At 44.6% G+C, this 9,361-nt stretch overlaps 1 protein-coding gene across 1 annotated transcript in view; it reads right to left on the bottom strand.

The window, feature by feature from the left end:
* The window catches only part of Crtc3 (CREB regulated transcription coactivator 3), a 104,443-nt gene that overhangs the window by 82,521 nt on the left and 12,561 nt on the right, over positions 1-9,361 (bottom strand). The gene's annotated exons all lie outside the window — the stretch shown is intronic.

Raw genomic sequence — 9,361 nt, forward strand, 5'->3', positions numbered from 1 at the left:
AAACCAAGCCAAGGCACTCTTTTCCCAGATGCAGGACATTGAGGCAGAAGCCAAGGGGCCAGAGAACTGAGAAGTTAGCTTCCAAACTGGAAAGCAAAGGTGTTCTACAGCTTCTTGATGCCACATTCGTGCCACTTATGCTATGACCCTGAAGTTTAAAACCCAAAGGTTTAGAGAGCTGACATGCAAACACACAGGGAGGCATGGATTTTCCAGATGAGGATGGGAGGGATTTGAAAAGGTCAATGGGACGATGGAGAAGCAGGTATTTGAAATGACCACTCGTCTGTCTGCTGGTCACAACACCCACCGAATCACTACAGTATCTTCTGCCATTTTCTTTTAGACATGCTTTACAGCCCAGAAAACCAGGTTTAAAAACAAACAAACAAACAAACAAACAGAAAACCTACAGAATAACTTTCTTTGGGGGGAAGGGAGTTAGGGGATGTTTTTCCTGCAGGCCAAGCTGGCCACGAGCTTTCCAATCTTCTGACTCCACCTCCTGAATGCTGAGATCACTGGTGTACACCGCCACTTTGGATAATATTTTCCATTTAATACAACTTACAAAGTAAATCATTTTAGGCCAAGAGCTCTTGACACGGAATAAAAACATAGACAAAAATGAGAATGATACATTAAAGTTTTACCTAATAAAAAGTATTATTTTTGCAAAGGGATTGATTACATATCCATAATTCCAGCACTTGGGGCAGACACTGAAGTAGGAGAAATTAGAGTTCCAAGCTAGTCTGAGATCTCTGGCCAGACCCTGTTTTTTTAAAGTAGGGCTGTTGGGGTGGAGGGGGTTGTGGGGAGCAGCTAAAGAGATGGCTCAGCAGGTTAAGAGCATTTCCTGTTCTTCCAGAGAAACCAAGTCCAGGTTGCAACATTTACATCAGGCAGTTCACAGCCGCCTGTAGCTCCAGCTCCAGGGACTTCAAACCTTCTTCTGGTTTCCGAAGGTACCCCTACCCACATGCACATATCTACACAAAGATACACACATATACATAATTTTAAAATAGTAATAAAATTGTAACGTTAGGTGTGGTAGTGCATATCTTTAATCCCAACATTTGGGAGACAGAGACAGGTAGATCTCTCTCTGTGAGTTCAAGGCCAGTTTGGTCTACACGAGTTCCAGGCTAGCCAGGGATACACAATAAGACCTTATGCCAAAACCTTTTTTTTAAAGTATAATTTCAGAGAAAGGAATACGGTTGCACGTGCACACATGTCTCTTCTAGCTCTGATGTACACATCCCTCACAGTTTACTTTTTATTCACACAATCCTGAGTTTTTGTTTGCTTGTTCTGTTATTGAGTCTTATCATTCGGGCTGACCATGACTCTCAGCTGTTAGGACGCCTGTGTATGCCACCAGGTGTCAGCCAGTCCTTCCAGACGTAGGAGCACAGTCTGTTAGCTAGAGTAGCCAGCTAGCTATGCATGTGCTACACTTGGCTTGTGTATATGTGCTACTCAAATGCTGTCCTTTTGTCACAGTCTGACTAGTCTCTAACAACACATCTAATTTTTTAAGGATTTCATTTCTTTCAAATGGTTGGATTTTAAATTTAAATTAATTTTGGTTTATAATTTTATACCATTTAGGTTCAGTTTCTCCTGAGAAGTTCCTAGTCTAGTAAAAATGACCCAAGCAGGCATAGAGCAACATGCACAAGCACATGCCGGCTGAACTGGCAGCAGAACAACCAAATGTCCAACACTGGGGAGCTGTGCTATTCCACATTCAGAGAGCCCAGTATAGAGGGAAGCCTTTAGGCTCCTGCTCTGTAGTTGCCTAATAAGCAGGACACACAGCCAACAGGTGCCCAAGCTGTGACTCAGACTGAAGATGACAGTGGAAGGATTACTTCTTTTCTATCCAGAGAGCACAGTCCTAGCCCTCACAGGAATTGTCCCTTTCCTCCTCACTGCGTGCAGTGCGCATGTGCCAGTCCCATTTGTAGACAACTTTGACCTGACAGTGGAGCCCACGCTAAGAAAGTCAGAGGAGGACTGGAACAGCAGGCTTTGGTTTACTTGACTGATACTCCGCATCCCCTTGAGGGCCTTTGCACTAGAGGAGAAGAGCTTTCAGATCGGCCACTGGGATAAAGAACTGGCCCTTAATCATATTAAAATAGTAGTCTGCTTAGCATCCAATGGTATAGCAAAAACAAACAAAGTCACAGGCTGTGCTTGGGTGGTGGTACAATCTTTAATCCAGCACCCAGGAGACTGAGGCAGGAGAACAGAGTTCCAAGCCAGCCTGAAGCTATGTAGTGAGTGGTAGGCCAGCCAACCCTGTCCCCAAACAAAACATAAGCATGAATGGTTAGGAGGAACTGTCCAAAGGATCTACTGGACTTCCTAGTGACTATAATTACTAACTACATATTGAAGAACCAAAAACGTCTAAGAGCAGGGTCTCAGGAAGAGTGATGAGATGAGAGTCAGTGTAGCTAATTAGCTTGAGATACCAGTCCCATGTACCAAAGCATGGATGGAGCTCAGTGGGAGAGTGCCTGACCTGCTTACATCCTAAAGTCAATTCCGGCAGAGGGAAAAGAGGAAGGCTGTACATTATAAATATACACTTTGTTAATTAAAATATAACAAGAGGAAAACATATTTTAAAAGAGGACTGTGTGTAAGTAAGTGATTATAAGAAACAACTAAAATCTGTGTTTCTGTAATGTTTGGAAACAGAACCATACTCAAAAATAAAGACTCTATATTATTAAGATGTCCCTGGTCCCCAGCCTGAAATCCCAGCACTAGGGAGGCTGAGGCAAGAGGATCACTAGCAGTTCAAGGGCAGCCTGGGCTACAAAGTGAGACCTTGTCTATGAAACAACAGCAGTGATAGCTGTTGCTATTGGTGTTATCAGAAGGAGGAAGGGGAGAAAGAAGGAGAGTGTAGCAGGAGGGAGGGAGGAGGAGGAAAAGGAGGAAAGAGAGGGACAAGGGACAAGGGACAGCACAAGTCTAATAAAGATGCTGCAGCTGGGGTGAGCACCGGCACTCAGGAGGCAGAAGCAGGCAGATCTCTGAGCTTGGGGTTAGCTTGGGCTACACAGTGAATTCCAGCCCAGTCAAGAGGCTATCTCTCAAAAGACAAACACAAAAGACCCTCAACATTATTAGTTGTCAGGAAAATGTAAACTGAAGACCGAATGAGACATCCAAGCCTTTTCTACTAAAATATCCAACCTATTAGGGATGGCTATTAACTGGGGAAGAGAGAGAGAGTGAGTGTCAGCTGGAGGGAGGTAGAGGCAGGAGGATTAGAAGTCCACCGTTATCTTCAGCTACTAGCTAGTTTGAGGCCAGCCTAGACACCTGAGCCCTGTCACAGAACAGGAAGTAGAGACTTGAGAGAGCTGCCTACCACAGCACATTCACAACAGGATTATGCACCAGTCAAGAGGCAGAGCAAGGCAGTGTCCACCAGATGAACAGATAAACACATGTGGTATGCACATACAATAGAATATTATTCACCCTTAAAAGGGAAGGAAATCCTGTTACAATATGCATGAAACTTGAGGAAATCGTGTGAGGCGAAACAACTTAGTCACAAGAAGACAAGCAGTGTTTGATTAAATGAGGCACGTAGCACGGCCCCATCCATGAGCAGAAAGCAGAGGGTGGCTGCCAGGCCAGGAAAGGGAAAACAGAATTGTTTTTCAACAAGTACAGACTTACAGTTTTAGAAGGTGAAAAAGTCCTGGAGATGGACTGAACAATCATATGAATGTTTTTGTTTGTTTGGTTGAGTTTTTGTTTGTTTTGTTTTTTTCAAGATAGGGTTTTCCTGCTGTGCTTGCTGGATCATATGTGAGTCCCAGGAGCTGCCTGGTTTCTATAGCAGCTGTTCTTTGTGTTTCGTCCATAGTACGCAGGGCTCAGTTTGCATTTTCCTTGTAACTAATAATGGGAAGGGTTTTGTTGTTGCTTTTTTTGTTTTTTTGGTGGGTTGGTTTGTTTGTTTGAGTCCTGGATGTCCTAGAGTCACTTTGTAGACTAGACTGGCCTCACAGATATCCACCTACCCCTGCCTCATATAAATATGTTTAATGCCACTGAATTATATATTTTAAAAAATTATTAAGATGGCAAGGCGCCTGTGTATATGTAGCTGGGTTTTTTTTTTTTTTTTTTTACTTTTTAAATTTTTTTTTATGTATTTTTTGAGACATCTTTCTATACCTCCCCATCTGACCTAACCTCAGGCTCAGAGAGATCTACTTGCCTGTGCATCTCAGTTGCTGGGATTAAAAGCACATGCTGCCACACCCAGATGACTTTTTGTGTTTAAGCCTGAAACATCAAGAGCTGGAGAAGACAAGGGCTTCTTATGGGATTCTTATGTCTTCCTGATGGAATGGAAAACTATAGTCACTTTGCAAACCAGGCGGCAACCTCCTATAAAGGTAAAGCTAGGGTTCGGGGGATATGGATTAGTGGTAAAGGGCTTGGTTAGCATATTAAACACTAAGTCCAGGCTCCAGCATTAGAAATAGACACAGACCAAGAGAGGGAGAGTCCACCAATTCTACTGCTAGGTATTTACAGGAGAGCACAACTGCACAACGTGGTGGTGCCTGGGATTCCAGCACTCCCGAGGTTGAGGCAGAAGGACTGTCCCAGGTTTGAGGCTGCTCTGTGTCATATAGTGAGTTCCAGGTCAACCTGGATTGCAGAATAAAACCTTGCCTCAGAAGAAGAAGGGGAGGTGGAGGGAGAAGAAAAGGGAAAGAGAAAAATCAGGATCTTTGCATGTCACTCATTCATTTAGAAGATGCTCGTACTAGAATTCCGTGGCTCTGCATCCAAGGAAAGAGGGAAATCACAGACACATGGGAAGGTCACATGACAACAGAGGTGCAGGTGGCAGCAACAGAGCTACAAACCAAGGATTTTACTAACGAAAACACCAGAGAGAGGTAAGGAAAGACTTCCCTGAGCACTCAGGGGGACTCGGCTCTGCCAATCCTGTGATTTCAGACTCCGGGGCTGAGAACTGTAAGAAAGTGAATTTCTGCTATTTTAAGCCAAGCTATGGTACTTGGTACCAGCAGCCACAGGGAACGAGGGCACACAACACCATGAATAAGACTCCACTGTGATGGGTTAAAGGCAACAAGAAATCAGAGGACCACATCCCTCTGACCCCACTCACAGGGTACTCGGCAGGGAGGACAGAGGATGATGACAGGGACAGTCACTCTGAAGTGAAGGGTCCATTTCATACCTCAGTGACTGCGACACAGTCCCATGGCATAGAGCTGTATACCCAAAAGAGCCAACTATACCTCAACAAAGAAGGTAACAGAAGAAAACCTGTGCTCCAAGACTCTTTTTTATATTAATTTATTAAGAAACTTTCTATTTGGAAGAGGGCTTCCTAATGGCCTAATAAGTGACTATATCATCATCAAAATGAAATAATAGTTACAGACCATAAACCACTGAACAAAATGGGAATTCATAAAATCACATATTATGAATTATATTATGTATATTATATATTGATAAATATAAATATTTATGAGTGTGTGTCTATAATGCAAAGTTTAAAGAAGTTTATGACCATTTAAGGTAGCTATGCATAGAAGAGTTGTTCACTACAGAGAAGAAAAGAGCAACTTCAGAGAGGAGAGCCTGAAAGACCGATTGTAGTTGATAAAAGGCACACCCACAATCACAGGACAAACTGAAATCACATGCCTAATAGGATCCAACCAGCACTTCTGAGCTATTCCTGCCACAGATCCATCATCTGAATCTCATCACAAAGACAGACATAAGCCCCAGTGTTGGAGGTTGGGGTGCGGGTGGGGGGTGTACCAAAGCCAGCAGCGGCTGCTGGAGAATGCTTGCCTGCTGTGTGTGAGGCCCTAGGTTCAATCTCAAGCACCAGAAGGTGTCACAGGCAACTGGAACAACTGGGATTACTCTACAAAATAATTGGCCTGGAATTGCCAAAAATGTCGGGGTTACAGTGTCAAAAACATTTTAGGGGCGGTTGAAGGGAGGGTTTCCAGGCTGTCCTCAAACTTGCTAAATAGCCAGGGATGACTGACTCTGAACCTCAAATCTTCCTGCCCGTGTTGTTCTGGAAACCCAACCCAGGGCCGTGTGTATGCAAGCCAGGTGCTCTACCACCTGAGCTACATCTTTACCCTCAAATAATATTTTGACTGTGCATGATGACACAAACCTACAATTAGTTGCCAAGGCAGGAGGATAGCGTTTGATGCCAGCCTGGGCTATATACCAAAAAAAAGAAAGAAAAAAAAAATCAAAACACATTTGACAAATGGATGTGTGTGCATACGTGTATCCATGTTCACATGGGCATAGGCACATGTGTGGGTGGGTGGCATGCAGGCACATGTGAGCATGAAATATGAAGGCCTAAAGTTAACACTGGTGTCTGCCTCAACCTTGCTCCACTTTACTGAGGCAGGCCCTCTCTCCTGAGCACACCAAGCACAGCCAGTGAGACTAGCCACCTCTGCCTCCTCAGCACCATGATTTCTGGCGGCTGCACGCCTGCCCAGCTTTTCTGTAGGTTCCCTTGTCCCATGAAGACACTTACACAGCAAATACTTAATCTATTGTGTTGTCGCCCCAAGCCCTCGAGCAGATGACAAAGATTGACTTGGTTTTATTTCTGTGTACATATGTGTATGCGTGTGTATGCGTGTGTGCCTGGGTGGATGGCTGTGCATCACGTGCTTGCAGGTGCTCACAGAGAGCAGAAGAGGGAATCAGCGTCTCTGCGACTGGAGTCCCAGGCGGTTGTCAAGCCCTTGATGGGGCACCTCCACTTGTGTCTTCTAAAAGAACAGCAAGTGCTCTTAACTGCCGAGCCGTATTTCCAGCCCCCCAAAATAATTTGTTTTTCCTAATTTTGTTTTTTTTTTTAAGTTTAGAGACAGGGTTTCTCTGTGTAGCCTGCCTGTCCTGAAACTTGCTCTGTAGAGCATTCTGGCCTCAAACTCAGAGATCTACCTGCCTCTGCCTTCTGAGTGCTGGGATTAAAGTTGTGTGCCACCACACCCAGCGTAAAATAATAACTTTTTTTTTATGTTTTTTTTTAAATATTTTTATTACATATTTTCCTCANTTACATTTCCAATGCTATCCCAAAAGTCCCCCATAGCCCCCCCCACTTCCCTACACACCCATTCCCATTCTTTTGGCCCTGGCATTCCCCTATATTGGGGCATATAAAGTTTGCAAGTCCAATGGGCCTCTCTTTCCATTGATGGCCGACTAGGCCATCTTTCGATACATATGCAGCTAGAGAAAAGAGCTCCGGGGTNCTGGTTAGTACATCATGTTGTTCCAACAATAGGGTTGCAGATCCCTTTAGCTCCTTGGGTACTTTCTCTAGCTTCTCCATTGGGAAAATAATAACTTTTAATGTAAAAAAAAAAAAGTATTCTTAATCTGAATGCTTAAAAGCAGAAGTGCGACAGACTCCAGTTTTTTTCAAATATTAACAAAGACTTAACTAAAGTCTTTGCTATTTCATTTCTAAACTAAATTAGCATTCCTAATTTTACAATCCAGTGCCGGTGAGCCCACTCTCTGTGAGTGAGATGGGAGGGAGACTCCAGGATGTGCAGGTTGGCTGGCCTGGTGTACCCAGCAGCAGAGACCCTGTGTCAAACAAGACAGACAGGGAAGACTAACAACACAGGCTGCCCTCTGACTTCCTCATGTGTGCCATGCTGTGGCATGCTGTGCACATGCTAACATCCAAATGCAAACAGACACCACAGGTGCACACCTCCACACACAGACCCACAAAAAAGAAATCCGAAATGCTCCACAATATTTTGGATATTATAAAAACAGTGACCCCAGTTTCCTCAACAAAGAAGATCTACCTTTAAAACTCGGGGGAGATGTGGCTAGGAGGGCAGCCCAGGGGGTAAGAAGACAGTGCAAGCAAGCATAAGCCCTGAGCTGAGAACACCTCTGTGTGCCCATGACCATTACTTACACACACACACACACACAGTCACATCCCAAAAATAAAATGGAAGAGTATCCAAAAGCATAGAGTTATGGTGCTACATCACAAAGTCTACATCTCAGCTCTAACATCAAATCCTAACTTATTTAATTGGGAATGGTAGGCTTCGGGCTGGCGAGATGGTTCAATGACCGGGAGCACTGACTGCTCTTCCAGAGGATCCAGGTTCAATTCCCAGTGCCCCACATGGCAACTTACAACTGTCTGTAACTACAAGATCTGATGCCCTCACACAGACATACATGCAGGCAAAACACCAATGCACAGAAAATAAAAAGAAATTAAAAAGAAAGAGCAGGCTTCTACCTTTTCTGTGGCTAGGACAACAGAATAGGTCTAACTCAGATCTTAACTGCAGTAGCCGGCACTATTGTCTCAAACACTAATTCCACATTGTTTTGAATAAGGCTTCTCTGGTAAATGATTACAGCTATGAGCCAGCACTAATCTCGGGGCAGCAAGACTATTATCTGTTCCTCTGACCCACCTGCCCAGCGAGGCCATCATTAGCCACATGGATCTAGTGACTCCGATGTGCTTTAAGGGTAAAATACATAACAGACTCCAAAGACTCAGCACAAAAACAACATGGGAACTAGTGTATGTTTTCTATGTTGACTACATGTTGAAATGGTTTTATGGTATATCTTGGGTTCAATAAGTATTCAAATTACTTAAATGAAGCTGGGCACGCTGACACAAGCCTGTAACCCCAGGATTTAGATAGAGAGCTACAGGAGAAGAATGAAGATCTTCAGAAGCGGCTGGAGATATAACTCAGCCGTAGCGTTTGCCTAGTATAGCATATACGAAAGCCCTAGGCCCCACCCCCAGAACCCCAAATAATCCCAGCACTCTGCAGACAGAGGCAGGAGGGTAAGAAGTTCAAAGTCACCCTCAGCTATGTAGCTTAGCTGCTCAAGACTAGCCTGAGACACTTGCAAACAAGCCAGACACTGCAGACAGTGTCGGCTCAGCATCCAGGAGGGGTACAGCCAGGGGGAGCGCGCCAAGTCTGAAGCCACTCTGGTCTTTACAGCAAGTTCCAGAGTAGCCAGGGCTGTCTAGCAAGATTCTATCTCCAACAAGCTAAACAAGGGCCAGCAGAACCTTGACAGACACTGGTGAAAGCCTGAGGCCTGAGTTCCAGTCCCAGAACCCACAGTAGGAGACAAATGACTCTTTAAAGATGTCCTCTGGGCCGGGCGTGGTGGCGCACGCCTTTAATCCCAGCACTCGGGAGGCAGAGGCAGGCGGATTTCTGAGTTCAAGGCCAGCCTGGTCTACAAAGTG

This window comes from Mus caroli, chromosome 7 (genome assembly GCF_900094665.2).
Source record: "Mus caroli chromosome 7, CAROLI_EIJ_v1.1, whole genome shotgun sequence".
Classification (NCBI taxonomy): Eukaryota; Metazoa; Chordata; class Mammalia; order Rodentia; family Muridae; genus Mus; species Mus caroli.